Here is a 15903-nt window from a genome sequence, read left to right as displayed (position 1 = left end):
TCATGCTCTGTCTCTCTCTCTCTCAAAAATAAATAAATAAATAAATAAATAAATAAATAAATAAAAACATTAAAAAAAATAAAGGTGGTCCATGGTCAAAACTAAGAAATTAATGCCAGTATAGTACTATTAACCTAAATTTAGACATTGTTCAGATTTTACCAGTTTTTCCACTTATGTCCTTTTTGTGTTCCAGGGTACCACAATGCATTGAGACAAATAAGTTTTCATAAATTCCACCTGCTTCTTAAATTACTCCTCTTCTTTTACTACTACATGTAGTACTAACATCAGGTCAGAGTGCCTTCCTTCATTTTTTTTATCTCCTTGCTTTCAGGTTATTTACTTTTCTCATGTGCTTCTCCATAGACTGCCTTTGGAGGACCCCATAGTTATAAGGTCTCTCTGAAGACTCCTTTGGTCGGACAAATCCTGCTCACTGCCTTTTCTCTGAGTAGGGTAAGTCCAGCCAGGAGGTTTGCCTGTTAGGAGGCATCTCACCCAGGACTGGCCTGGATCCACTGTGTTCTGGCTTCTCTCAGTGTGCATCTTCCCTATGCCTTCCATTGTAATTCCCACCCCATGACTTCCCTGAGTATGTCACCTGGGAGCCTAAGCCTTTACCTGCTTTCTCACTCGTACAATCCCTATGTCACTTTAAAATGCCTCCAAGATGCCTAAAACATTTTGTAATGTAATGGGTCTTCCTTTAAAATGTCTATCTAAATTTTATATAGCCACCAACTATTCTAATCATTAAGCTCCAGATGCCCTTATTGTTGACCAACTTTGGGGTGGTAGCTTTTTTTTTTTTTTTTTTTTTTTTTGTCTCTGGTACAGAAAGTTGGACAAATCTCTTCAGTTCATGGTACATTATTTCATCATCAATAGGTAGGTGCTTCTTTTATCCCCCCCCCCCCCCCCGCTTCATCTCCCTACTCATTCATCTTTCTTCCCACCTCATAAGGGGAAATCTCTATAATGCATTTAATACATACCCTTCGGTATACATAGTGTTCTTTTGTGGATAGATGTGATGTTAGCCTCCATCAATGGTATTATACCAAAACTTTTAGTGTATTTCTTCCTTACATGACATATAATTTAATATTGTTGTGTGGCTCTAAGTACATCTGGTTCATTGCGTCTGACTTCTGCACAGTACTGCAAAGCATGCATCCACACATTTCACTTCATCATTTCTCTAGTGATGAACACCTAAGTTACCTCTGCACACAATCTTCTGACAAATATGCTTGTTTATGTTCCATTAGGGACCTGTTTGAGTTTTTTCCAGGGCAGTATACCCAGATGTGGGGTTGCTGGCTCTTTGGGTAGAGTATATTTAAATTCGTGAAATAGAGTCAGGTGGCTTCTAGAATGGTTCTATAAGTTTATACTTCTACCCATGGTTCCCTCTTTCCCACATCCTTGCCAACACTTGTTAGGTAATAGATGACTTGTCTAACTTTTGCCAGTCTAATTAACACAAAGTGATAACAAGTTTTAATTTGCATTGCTTAGAACGCTTCTAAGGTTGAGCATCTCTTCACACACTGGCAAGCCATTCTGATTTCCCTTCTGTGATTTCCTGATCTATCTATCATTCACTTTTCCATTGGGTTTCTGGTCTTTTTCGTGTTTATCTGCAGGAGTTTTCTGCATATTCCAGATACTAATCCTGAGTCTGAGCAAATTTGATTCCTGAAGTCAGACTGCTTCAGATCTTCTGTCCCCCTCTCTCTCTGCACCTCCCTTACTTGCACTCTTTCTCTTTCAAAAATGGATATTAAAAAAACTTTAAAAATATACACAAAATGAGAAGGAGGACAGAATTGGGGGAGGCTTCTACCACTAGCAACCTAATGGCCCCAAACTTCACACATAAGTGTTCTTAATCCATATGAAACTAAGCTATTTTTTCTTTAAAGTTTCCATCTGCAATATTGGATGAGAAACAGGGTGAAGGGGAGAAAGCAAGCTGAGGTGGTATAAACTGCTTTATTCATGATGACTAAAACCTCTGTCTGTTTGAAGTGAACCTTTGCTAAACCTAAAAGGGTCTATTTTCTCAATAACTTGATACCAGCTTCTGTCACACGCCACAGCAGCTGCACTAAGCTGTGGGCTCCCATGTGTTATTTTTAACCCAAATACTCACTAGTACCCACTTGGTCACCAGTATGTGCACAGAAGTGTTTGGGAGCCTGAATGCTTCCATCTACCTCACAGGGATGAATGCCCCATGGCAAGAAGAAGCATTTTTAGTAACTGGCTGGGTAAGGCTTCTGCATGCCCTTGGAACAAGGTTCTTTAGTAAAAGCTGGGTCAGAGAACTCAGCTGTAACCAAAAGGCCTCAGCAAGCCTTCCTGTTCCCTTTGTCTGAATCAGAGAGTTCATGACCCAACCAGCTGCACAGAGGATGTCTGCCCTTCTCAGAGAGGCCAGGCCCTTTATGGTCCATATGGAGGCAGGAATCGGAAGAGAAAAAAATGGAGTCATTAATCCCCATGCAGCAACAGACCATTTGTCTCCCTGGGCTAAGCCATCTTGCCCTCAGACCTAGACTTGCCTCTTTCCTCAGCCCCAATATCAGAACAATTTCTAAAACCCAGAGCATGGCATAAACAACCTTGAGGTAGTCAGAGTTTATTTTCTCTGAGCCTCCTTTGACAGCAAGGTCCACACGCTGCCCGTCAGACCATCCCTCCCAGCCTTTCTTCACAGCCAGAGTTCTGGGCGCCTCCCCATCCTTGGTCGCTTTCACCCCCAGCCCAGCAGAGGCCGCTAGAGTAATGCAGATGGAGCCAGAGTTGGCGGGAATGGTAAAAGAAGGGCTGCCAACAGGGCCCAGGGGCTGGCATAATAGCCTATACTTCAGAAGCTCTCAGTCCAAGCACCTAGCTGGGACAGGCACTCTGAGCCTCCTGCTCAGAGATCCCCTCATCCCTCTCAGAAGTGAAGACAGGGCCAGAGTACTTCCATTTTATTATTTTAAGAAATATGTTTAGTATTTCCATTTTTATGGCTCCTGATATATTTTTAACGCCCCCCAAAATTACTAAAATTGTGGTTTATTTAAAAAGTTTATACTTAGAAAATTAAACTTCATGATATCCTCCCCCACCCATACACACTGCAACATAATAGTACAATTCACAAGCTGTATGAAAATACTTTATAGCACACTACAGTTGGCATGATCTGGTAATGGGACAGGTTTGGGATGCATGTTTTCTGCATCCAGTGAGTGAGACTGAGTGCAGCTCTGTGATGCGTACATAACCCCCACATTTCAGATCCGTACTTAAGGCCCATCATAAATGTGAGACCCTAGCCAAATGGCCCTTCTAGTCCACTGCCTACTATCCATCCCTACCCTCCATGGACCAGGCCACAGTGAAATATTAAACTAAGTACAGAATGGAGAAGAGGGAGCTGTGAAAGTTACTGGTCCCCCTCTTCCAGCTCCCAATCCGTCACCCTTAGGTGGAAAAATGCACCCAGCAGGCTTGAGAAACATAGATGGATGGCAAGAGTGAAGCTTCTCTGCTCCCAGCTGTTTTCTGTACAAGTCTCTACCCCCCAAAACCTCCACTCTGGGCCATTACTCCCACCCCATAGGTCCCAGAGCCTTTTCCTGTGGTTGTGCTGTTTTTCTCAGAGCAGGAAATCTTCCTGGAAATTCTCCAGGAATCCAACATCCTCCTCCTTACCCAGGGGACACTAGCCTCAGGCGTGCAGCCCACCCCGCCCACCCCACCTCCTCTCTGGGCTGGGCCAAGAGGCCCAAACAACAGGAAATTATCATCCCAGGGACCTAGCACTTGCCCTCCGAGTGCCCTGGGCACCTTCTCCTCAGCAACAGTCAGAACAACAACTTCTTGCCAATGAAGAGAAAATAACAACCCATATTTCCACAATGCTGCTTGTCTTCATGTCTCTTTTCTCACTTGGGACCTGGAGGCTGAGCACCACGGACCCCCCTCCCCATCTCCCCAAGATCTGTGGTTTCCGCTCTGGTGCTCAACATTTTCAACCTCTTCCTCCTTGTTCAGCTGTCAGAATCCCCATCTTCTCTGATTGTCATGGGAGATGATAAGGCAAATGTGAATGACCGGCAAGGCCCACAGTTTGCTCCCTCTCCTGAGAAGGTTATATTATAGACTAATACCTCGGGGTATCCTAAAGAGCCTCTGCAACACTAGTTCTGTTGGATGCTCCAGGAAAATGGGGTTCGTGGTCAAATATGTTTAGGGGACATCATATACAGATCTACAATCCTTTATCCACAATGTTAAAGTAAAAACAAAGTCCTGATTCTTTTCAGATTCTTTATTTAACCTACTTAGTGTGACTATCTGCAGAAGTATGTGATTATAGGTGATAAGTATGTGATCCACTCTGCTGGGGATGCTATGGAATAAGTAGTACATTCATTATAATATCTTATTAAAATATGCACAATTCTGAATTCTGAATACATCTGGCCCCAAGGGTTTTGGGTCCTGGATTGTGAACTGTATAAATCCCCTAATTTATCCTATCTATAGCATTTCAAGGCTCTGGAAAGATTGTAGACAAGAAACGAACCATAAAGAGTACTCCCAAAACATATTTGGCTACAAAACTCTTTGTTCCACTTGATATCTATTAATACCTCAAAGAATTTCCATGTGGACACTAGGAAACATGGGATATTCATAAGAATTTAACTCTCTAACAGTGGATTCTCAGACATAGGAAAAGGTGGATCTTCCTGAAAGCTTTTAGAGCCTAGGTCCTAGGGATAATTTTTCCTTATTCTCAGGGATAACACTATGGGCAAGACAAAAAACTAGAATAAGGAAGACTGAGGCAAGACTCTGATGACTCATGTGGGCCTGGGACAGGGACAGGGCCTGCTAGAAAACCCAATTAGGAGAAACACCTATGTCAAGAGTCAAACCAGAGAACCAGACAAGAACCAGGAGGGAAACAGGTAAAAGTTCAGCTAGAGATCAGATATCAAGACACATGCAAAATTTAAAGCACTCAGGAATCCAAGTACACACACACACACACACACACACACACATCCTGGAAACTAAGGCAACTTTTGCCTCATCCTATGAGTTTTTATATGCCTCCTATAAAGATTCACCCATTCTAAAGTATAAAGGTATAAAAGTATAAAGGTATAAAGATAAGTGAAACTCCTGGCTGGTGTGTTAAATCAGTGAATAGGCAGTTAACCCACCTAATGTCCTCTCTTGACCCAGGTGGAAGGGATACTAAGGGGTTTATAAGAATAGCAGATTCAGGCAGTAAGGACTTCCAATATACTTCTTGTATCTCCGGTCTCTGGCTGCTGAATGTTATCATTCGTTGAAATTACACATTGGTAAAAAAACATTGGGCTCAGGTACCACGTGTCAATAGGGCCAGAGCTAGGACTCTGGCCTGTCACAATATGCTAGCGAGGAATGGCCATCTTGGCTAGTACCTCTTAGCAGTCCTGGGTCTGTTAGGTGTCAGGAAACTCTTCAGAGTTAGTGAGTAACTCTAGGATAACTCATTAATGGCTTTCTCTGAGCTTTAAGGCTGGTGCTTGGGAGTAAGCAGGAGCACACTGGGAAAAGGATGTGCCAAATCCATTGCAGGCTTTGTTGTGGCTGACCCCTGCCTCTTGCTGCTGTGAGTGCAGTATGTTCAAGGCCTTTTTAAAAATGTCTCTTCCAAAAGTCTCACACTCACCTTCTGGCTACCTCCCTGTGCCTGCCCTCTATGGATTATTCTCAATCTCAGGATTTCTTGATCCTGGCACTATTGACATTTGGGGCCGGATAATTCTTTGCTGGGTGTACCTGTCCTATGCATTGAAAGATGTTAGTTACCTACTAGATGCCAGTAGCATCCCCCCAGTTGTGACAATCAAAACTGCCAAATGTTTCCAGAGGGGCAAAATCACCTCCCTCTGTTGAGAACCACTTCTCTATATGAATGAGGAGGTAGCATGGCAAACTGAATGTCTGGGTTAGACTCCAGTTCTGCCCTAGGCTAGCTGGATGCCTAGAATCTATGTTATTTCCGATAGGACCCTATAATATTTCTGGCTGAATTTAACCTCTCTGATCCTCAATTTCCTCATAAAATAGAGAAAAATGATAATACATAGTTCACAGGCTTGCTGGGAGGATTAAATGAGATAATTTATGTAAAAAGATCACAGTGCTTGGCACAAAAGAACATTCCAATACCTGTGGGTTATTATTTACCCCTGTCCCTCAGGGCTCTATACCTGTTTCAAAGTGACTGCTAACTGACCTTAAACCGCCTTATAAAACATCTTGATGTTTGACCTTCCCTCTCAAACTTCATTTCTTCAACATCACCCCAAACTCAACACTCCAGACCTACTGACTCCTTGCAATTCCAGGTAAGCAGCCAAGATTTTTATGGCCCCTGTGGTCTTTGTGCACATATGTTGTTCCTTTTGCCTGGTACCCTCTTCCTTTCCCCTGGCTAACTTGCTACATACGCTTCAAATCTCCATGTGGGCAGCCCCAAGCCCAGGAAGGCTTCACCTCCCAAGTCAGGGCAGAAGAGCCTCCTTTGCACTCCCTGGTTTCTCTACTTACCTGTCATCATGCTTCTGACACTTGCATGATCATTGGCTGGATATCTGAATTGCTCCCCTGACTCAGATATCTATGAGGCAAGGGATAGTACGTTGCCCTATGCAGAGTATCCAGAACCTAGCTCAGTGCCTGACGTCCAAAAGGGACTTTGTAATGTTTGCGCAATCAATAACTAACTTTATGAACTGCTTCAGCACTAATATGGAAAAAAAAAAACCCTCTCTTTTTCTCCTCCTTTCCAGATAACCATGTACTATTCTTTTCATTTGAATAGGTAATATTTGAAAATGGAACAAAATTTGAGTTATCAAAAGGTATATGGAGAATGGGGCACCTGGCTGACCCAGTCAGTACAGCATACAGCTCTTAATCTCTGGGTCATGAGTTCAAGTTCCACATTGGGTATAGAGCTTACTTTTAAAAAAATAAAGGTATTACCTATTTTTTAAAAAGATAGATAGATATAGATGTAGATATATAGATATATATATATAGATATGGAGAAGAGTAAGTCTTCCTTTCCCATCCTCCAGCTACCTAGCCTTCCTTCCTAGAGGCCACTATAGTACCATGCAGCCTTTCATTGATGTCCAACTATGCACTTTAAATGGAGCCTTTGTAATCTAGTACTGGGCTTTCTTAAGTGCTATCCCACTGTTAGGACTCCAGTCCAGGCAACCAGCATGAGTCTTCCCCATTCTGCAAATCCTACTTTCCATATTCAAGAAAATGGATGCAATGGGACAGGAAACAAACTTTTGACCCTCTTCAAAGGCAGCAAGACAGGAGATAGCAGATGACAGAGATGACAGCAAGGGAGAAATCTGGTAGATCCCAGCATGGTCACCACCTCCATGTCTCCTAAACTGTCTACACACGCACGCACATACGTACACATACCCAGAATAAAAGCAGAAGTTGGACGCTCTAGTGGACATCCCCAGGAGCACTGTCGCCTGCAAAGCCCCACCCCCTTTCTTGCTACCTTGAGAAATCTGAGGGAGGGGGAAGGTCAGGCCCAGCTTCCAGCTTCCTCCTCCCTCCCCATTAAGAGGAAGCAAACTTCAATGCTTAGTCATTTCCCATGGGGTAGGGCTTTACCTGGGGGTCTGAGTCACCATACAGGTGCCAGCAAGGGGGAGGTGCTGTCCGATATGACACATCTGCTTGCCCAGGAAGGACATTAGCTACTGGGGGTTGTGGGGACCAATCTGACCCTAGATGCTAAGAACCCATACTATTCTGTGAAGGACTTTGGAGTTCCAGGCCAAGGACACGAACTTAGGGTAGAGAATTAAGGCTCCTTTCCTTATCTAACACCTTTTCCTTTCTCCCTCTCATTCCCCTCCACCCATGGGGAACCCATGGCTGGTTAGCCAACCTGGCCTTCAGCTCCTAGTACCTTAGTAGGCAAAGCCACAACCTCCCTGAGAGGACAGAGGTAAGTCCCAGGCACGTTATGGGCCTTCAAAAATGTTATTTCCCTTCTCCTCTTTGAGTTGAGGAGAAAGTCCAGGACATGAGGAGCACCAATGAGCATACTGATCCCAACAAGTAGCCTCAGCGCCTGACCAACATTTCAACCATGCCAGGGGCCTCCTGGAGCTGGCCAGAGGTGACCAACCAAACCCTGGGAGAAGCTGGACTCTATACTGGAAATCTTCACCTTGGCATGACTTTCACTGTGCCTTGACAACTATTTCCACTCCTATTAAGCTGCACTAACTGTAGTAGGCTAAATAATGGCTTCCCAAAGATGTCCACATCCTAATCCCTAGGACTTATATTTCTACCTTACATAGCAAAGGAGACTTTGCAGATGTGATTGAGTTAAGGATCTTGAGATGGGGAGATTATCCTAGATTATTCAGGTGGGCCCAGTGTCATCACAAAGGTCCTTACAAAAGGGAAATGAGGAACCAGAGTGAAAAGGGGGGAGGTCTTGATGGAAAGAGAGGTCAGAGTGATATGGGACCATGAGCCAAGGAATATAGTCAGCCTCAGAAGCTGGAAAAGGCAAGGAAACAGATTCTGCCCACAACCTCTAGTCTTGCTGGCTCATTTTGGACTTTTGACCTCTAGAACAATAAAATAATACATCTGTTTTCTTTTAAGCCATTAAGTTGGTGGTCCTCTGTTACAGCAACAGTAGGAAACTAATACAGATTCTGATACTAGGAGAAGGGTGCTGATGTAACAAATACCTTAAAAGCCAAATGGCTTTTGGAATTGAGCGGTAGGCAGTGGATGGAAGAATTTTAAGTGTGATAGAAAAAAATCTAGGTTCCCTTGAACAGACTTGTTAGTAGAACTATAGAAGGTGAAAATTCTGCTAATGAGGAATGAGAATTAAGTGAGGAGCACAATAGAGAAAACCTATATAGTTTTAGAGAATATCTAAATCATCATAAACAGAATATTAGTAATAATATGGACATTAAAGGTGATGCTGGTAGGGGTTAGAAGGTAGTAATATTTTATTGAAAACTGGAGGAAGGAGGGGAGGGGTCTTTGTTATATAGTGATGGAAAACCTACCTGAATTGCATCCTTTAGTTATATAGAAAGCAGAACTTGTGAGGAGTGAACTTGGATATTTAGCTTAGGATATTTCCAAGCAAAGTATCGAAGGTGCAACCTGGCTTATTTTTGTCTTTATAGTAACATGTGAGAGGAAGGAGATAAGTTGAGAGAAGCACTATAAACAAAAAGGGAGGTGCCTGGGTGGTTCAGTCAGTTGAGTGCCTGACTCTTGATTTCAGCTCAGGTCATGATCCTAGGGTTGTGGGATCAAGCCCCATGTCAGGCTCCACACTGAATGTGGAGCCTGCTTGGGATTCTCTCTCTCTCTCTCTCTCTCTCTCTCTCTCTCTCTCTCTTTCTCTCTCTCTCTCTCCTCTGCTCCTCTCCCCACCCCCCAATAAATAAAAATGAAAGAAAAAGAAAGGAAGCAGGAGTAATGATTTGGGAAATTCTCAGCCTATCCAGATTGGAAAGGATGCTAAAATTAGGAGATTCACTGTCAGGAAAGAATTCTCTGGAAAGAAAGCCAAAGGTGTGACTAGATAACCTTTTGTTAATGCCTTGGAAAGATCAAAAGGTCAGAGTATTCATTTTCTCAGTGGATTCTTAGAAAATATTAGGCATGTGACTCATGTATCCCCACAACCATCTCAGCAGAATCCAGAAATAGGGGTGCCTATGTGGCTCAGTCATTTAAGCATCCGATTTTGGCTCAGGTCATGATCTTGCAGTCCGTGAGTTTTAGCCCTGCATCAGGCTCTGTGCTGACAGCTCAGAGCCTGGAGCCTGCTTTGGATTCTGTGTCTCCCTCTCTTCTGCCTCTCCTCCACTCATGCTCTGTCTCTCTCAAAATAATAAACAAACATTAAAAAAAAAGAATCCAGAAATAGAGGTTGGGTCATCTAGGAAAAAATCTATGGAGGAGACTTTTGTCTAATGGAGTGAATGCCTATGACATGTATGGGAGACCCACAAGTTTCTTGTGAATTTTATACTGGCAGAAACACTGTCAACTTGGATTAAAAGGGATAGAGAAAAACAAAATGAAAGAAGGTTGCCAGACTCTCAACATTCTACAGGCAAGAAACAAGATGATAAAATAAAATTATTCAAGAAAAAGGAAGAACAACTGAGAGAGGAGGGGCAAGCCCAGATGTCAGAGTCTCAAGCCACAGGATTATTCTCAGGCCTTGAAACCTAAAGGAGTTTGCCCAGCTACATTTTGAAATTTCTTAGGACCAGTGACTTCCTTTTTATTCCATTTTCTCCCTTTTTTTTTTTTTTTTTTTTGAGTGAGAATATCTATAACTAGTATTCAGTGCCCATCCTGGGAAGCAGACAACTTGTTTCTTGAATTTCGTAGGTTCACAGATGGAGAGAAAATTGTCCTCAGGATGGATTGTATCCAATGTCTCACCCATGTCTTATTTAGAATATTTAGATGATGAGATTTGAGGATTTTGGGCTGATGAGATTTAGATGATATTTTAGACTGAGTTGATGCTCTAATGGGTTGAGATTTTGAGGGATGTTGGAATAGGTATGTGAGTATATTTTGTATATGAGATAAATGTGAATCTTTGGGGTCTGGAGGGCAGACTGTAGTAGGCTGAATAATGACCCTCAAGAGTATCCACCTCTTGAGGGGTCTGGGTAGCTCAGTTGGTTAAGCATCTGACTCTTGATTTCAGCTCAGGTCATGATCTCATGGTACATGAGATCGAGTCCCACATCAGGCTCTGTGCTGACCTTGGTTCCGGCTTTGGATTCTCTCTCTCTCCCTCTCTGTCTGTACCCCCCTCTCTCAAAATAAATAAATAAACATTTTAAAAAATATATCCACATCTTAATCCCTGGAATCTGTGAATATGTTAATTACACGGAAAAAAGAACTTCACAGATGTGATTAAGTTAAGGATTTTGAGATGGAGAGATTATTCTAGATTTTTAAGAGATCTGGATCTCTTACAAGGGGATCCTTATAAGAGGGAAACAGGAGGGTCAGACTTAAAGGAGATGTGATGATGTGGATTCATGAGCCAGGGAATGTAGGCAGCCTCTAGAAGCTAGATAAGGCAAAGAAGTGGATTCTACTCCCCAGAGCCTCCAGAAGGAATGCAGTCCTGCTGATCCATTTTGGATTTCTGACCTCAAGAGCTATAAAAATAATACATTTGTGTTATTTTATGTTTGTTAATGTTTATTTATTTTGAGAGATAAAGAGAGAGCACAAGTGTGTGCACACAAGCAGGGGAAGGGCAGAGAGATAGGGAGAGAGAGAATCCTAAGCGGGCTCCTCACTGTCAGCACAGAGCCCCACACGAACTGAGATCATGACCTGAGCTGAAATCAAGAGTTGGACACTTAACCAAGTGAGCTACCCAGGTGCTCTTGTGGTATTTTAAATCACTAAATTGTGGTGATTTGTTGCAGCAGCAATAGGAAACTCATAAGCTAACCCTTCTCATTCACCAAGCTCCATACCACTCAAGCCAACCTACTCAATCTTCCACCTGAGGCTGCTTCCACCTTTCTATCTCCTGTAGATTTCCAACTTGACATTTATAACTAATTCCCCCCACAGGCTTCCACCGTTTCCTTGGCATTCCATTGCTTTCTCCTGTTTCTGACCCTTCCCAGGTCTGCATTAGCCTTTGGTTTAACCCTAACTATACATTAAAATTACTTGTGTGTGGTAGGTGGCGTGAGGATGGGAGTGGGGGAGGGGGAAGACTCGTAAAAAATGTTGAAGCCCCAGCCCATACCTATTAAAGCAGGCTCTCAGGTATGTCATTATTAAAGTTCCCCCAAGTGATTCTACTGTGCATACTGTCATTGAGAACACCTGTTTACATGTTGCTCCAGGGTTATCAAACTTTCACATGCATAAGAGCTACCTAGAGAACTCTGAATGTAAATGCCACGGGCTAAGGCCTAGAGAGTCTGGTTCAATACATTAGATACTTATATCCTACTCTTCTAACAAGCTCCTCAGAGGGTCAGATGCAGGTGGCATTTGGAACTTGGAGAGACATTTCCATAGCCTTCTGTCTGCTCCTTCCCCAAAAGACTCAGCTAATTGATAAGATGAATTCCTTAGATCAATGATTCTCAATCTTTGATGAATATCAGAATCACCTAGGGACCTTGCTAAAAATAGTTTCTCAGACACCAATCCAGTCTTGTTTAACCAGATTATGGTTAACAAGCTCCCCAGGAGGTTTTGGTTCATGCTGAAGTCTGAGAATCAATGCTTTAAATCAGTGATTCTGGTACTTGAGTATGTAACAGAATCACCTGCAGGGCTTCTTAAAACACAGATTGTTTGGTTGCACTTATAGAATTTCTGAATCAGTTGGTCTGGGGTAGAGCCTGATAATTTGCATTTCTAACAAGTGCCAGGTGATACTCAAGTTGCTGATTTGAGAACACTTGGAGGGCCACCACTTTATTTTATTTATTTGTTTGTTTGTTGTAAGCTCTATGCCCAACTTGGGGGCTTGAACTTAAACTTATGACCCAGAGATCAAGAGTCTCATGCTCCACTGACTGAGCCAGCCAGGTACCCTGGAGAACCATCACTTCAGATTGACGTTTTAAGCAAAGTGTTGATCTCACCATGTGTCTCTATCCATCCTTTCTCCTGATTCTCTCAGCCATGAAAGAGTCTAGCCAAGGAGAAAGAAAGGGCTAAGGCAAGTGGCCAAGAGACTCTTGACTTGAGGGGGCTACAGAGGGGCTGTTAGGGAAGGACTTCTGGTAAGCTCACCACAGGGGCATCCTGGGATAAATCTAAGAGCTCCTCATGGCCAGTCTCCATGGTGGCCAAATTCCAGTGGAAAATAAAAATGATATGATCAATAGCTGTTAACTCCACATATACATCCAGCCCCACTGGGACTCAAGGGCTTAGAGCTTCCCTGGCAGAGCCTCACAGCCTGTGATAGTAAAAGCTATGCAGGTATAGTGAGTAATAAGAGAAAATCTGAGGTCACCCTTGTCACCAAAGTAATTAGGGGGAAAGCCAAGCTGAAGCTATAGAGTCTTGTTCATCAGTAGTATTGACCTCAGCTTATACACATGCTCTGGAGAGGAGAGCTAAAGAAACCAAAAGAGCAAAGATGAGAAGAGCCAGGTGAGAGAGGAAAGTCATTCCCTGTCCTTTTATTAAGAGAGAGTGAAAAATTAAGGGCAACTGACAGGCCATAACTGGCAAGGGGATGTAAGGGCTGAGAACCCAACCAGCCAAAGTTCTTACAAAATCCACTTTATTTTCACACTCTGCATGCAGAATTTGGTTATGTGCTAAGTTCACATGCCCTGCTCAAACACCAGAAGTCACGTCTCAGTTTTAGGAAGCCAGAAGGCAAATAGCTAGATCCAGTCTGCTGATCCTTTTATACATAGTATAGGCCCATCTACTAACTCACTGACAGTAAATCACAGGACTGGAAGGTTTGGGAGAAGTTTCTAGAGTCAGAACCACAGTCACAAGGCTAAACAGATTTGGGGTATTTACCCCTGCAGGTTTGGACAGAGTCACAGAGGCCATCAGCAGGTCTAGCTTGCCCTGTAGATACTGATCCCCCAAATTCCACCAGAAATAACTCTAGTTTGTTCATGTGCCTGGTAGATATGGCTTTAGGGAAATCACTTATGGTAGAACGTCAGCTGTAAAAGTATACAGTATCTTATCTGTCTAAAGGCAGGAGGCTAAGCCAAATGATACCTTCTTTCACCCCCGACCCAGGCACCAAGTCAATCCTATCTTCACAAAATCTCCCATATCTGCACCCTCTCCTCACACCCCACTGCCACTGCCCTGGTTCAGACCTTTTTCAGTTCCCACCAAGCTCAGTTTAGTGGTCTCTGAACTGGTTTTCCCTGCTCGTAATATCATCTAGGCCCAAGAATCTTCTTTTAATTAGTCTTTAACACTGTTGCCACACGCCCCAAACTTTTTAATGATTCTCCATCATTATGAAGTCCAAAGTCCTTTCTGTAGCAGGCATGGTCGCCTAGGACCTTAGGTGCCAGCTCTCACCAATCCCAGCAGACAAATCACCTCTACAGAATTGGCTTTATACCCCATCCACTTGAACCACCTGCAGTTCTTTGAGTGCTCCTTGCTTTCTCCTTCCTCTTTACCTTTGCACATGCTGTTTCCTCTGCTCAGATTGTCATTTCTCGCTTCTGTATTTGCCCTCCAAGACTCCACTCTTAGCCATCCATGCCCATTTGCACATCTGACTCATAGTTTCACTCTCACTGTACTCCATTCATCTGCGTATCTGTTTTTCCACCTGACTTTTATTCCACTGAAGCTGAGACTGGGGCTTTTACCTCCATACCCAGTACACAGTACAGTGCCAGGCCTACAACCAACAGTAAATGTTTGTTAAGTAAAATGTTTGTTAAGTAAATGAATGAAAAATAAATCAACGAATCAATGAATATCTTGAGTCCTTGCCCAGGCCCCAAACTTCATCAACTTGCCCTGAGTGTCCTTCTTTAAAAGTCCTTTTAAAAAATGCAAACATCCTTGGGCTGGTAGCATATTAAAGTTAATGAGTTATTTTAGATTAACTAGGTGATCAGGCAGAACAAGGGCACACACACACACACACACACGCATGGGTGCCCAAGGAAAGGAGGTATAAAGGCAAGGGTAGAGAGGGCACCAGAGACAAAACAAACTTTACCCACATTTCCTTTTAAATGCAAATAATACTGCCTCATATGTACGTGCCGTTTACAAAGAACTTTCACATACTTTATCTATGATGCCTGAAACCAGAAAGGTAGGTTGGATGAGTGTTATTAACTACATGGTACATACAACACTTAGAGAAATTTGTAACATCCCAAGAAAAGGCTTATGACAAAGTAGTCAAAAGAAAAGAGCAAGATACAAAATTATGCATAGAATGTGAACTATGTAAAAAAGAAGCAAATATTTTAAAAAGGAAATAAATACATCAGAATGCATTCATTCGATAAATATTTATTAAATATCTGCTATATTCTAGACATTGTGCTAAATGCTGGGGATATAGTAGTGATCAAAAACATATCGCCTCTCATGGAAGTTACAATTTGGTGGGGAAAAGCAAACATTAATCAAATAACGAATGATGCAGTAAAGGTAAAATTGCAGCAGTTACAAGTGCGTCAAAGAGGTGGTACTTGTTACCATGAGATTATAGACAAAATAGAGGGATCTTATACAGTTATAGGCAGTCCAGGAAAGACTTCCTTGAAGAAATGATCTCTGAAGCACAAGGAAGAATTTGACTAGTCAAAGAAAGTCCGAGGCAGAAGAAACATCATGAACAAGGGCCCTGTGGTAAGAGAGAGACTGATGAGTAAGAGAATGGTTGAGTAGAGCAAGACCGGGAGAGGGTGGTGCCAGGTGGAGCTAGAGAGGAAGTAGGGGCCAGACACTGCCCAAACCAGCCAGCCAGGAACAATGGGAGTCATTAGGCACACTTGCATTTTCAAAAGATTTCTCCAGAATGAATGGGTGGGGTGTGGGAGAGAGTGGAAGGGGAAATAGAGTCAATGGGGGAGGCCAGTTGGGAAGCTATTGTGGCAGTCCTTGCAGGAGCTGATGGTGACTTAGGCTCAAGAAATGGTGGTGCTGCAAATGGAGAGAAATGGGTGACTTCAAGGGCTATGAAGCAAATTGCCAGGATGGGATGAGGGGAGCAAGAGGAGAAAAGCATTGAGATGGCTCCTAGGTTTCTGGATGTGAATCGAT

This window comes from Panthera leo, chromosome D2 (assembly GCF_018350215.1).
Source record: "Panthera leo isolate Ple1 chromosome D2, P.leo_Ple1_pat1.1, whole genome shotgun sequence".
In the NCBI taxonomy this organism is placed as follows: Eukaryota; Metazoa; Chordata; class Mammalia; order Carnivora; family Felidae; genus Panthera; species Panthera leo.
The sequence above is the reverse complement of the archived record's forward strand: the minus strand, read 5'-3'. Positions refer to the sequence as shown.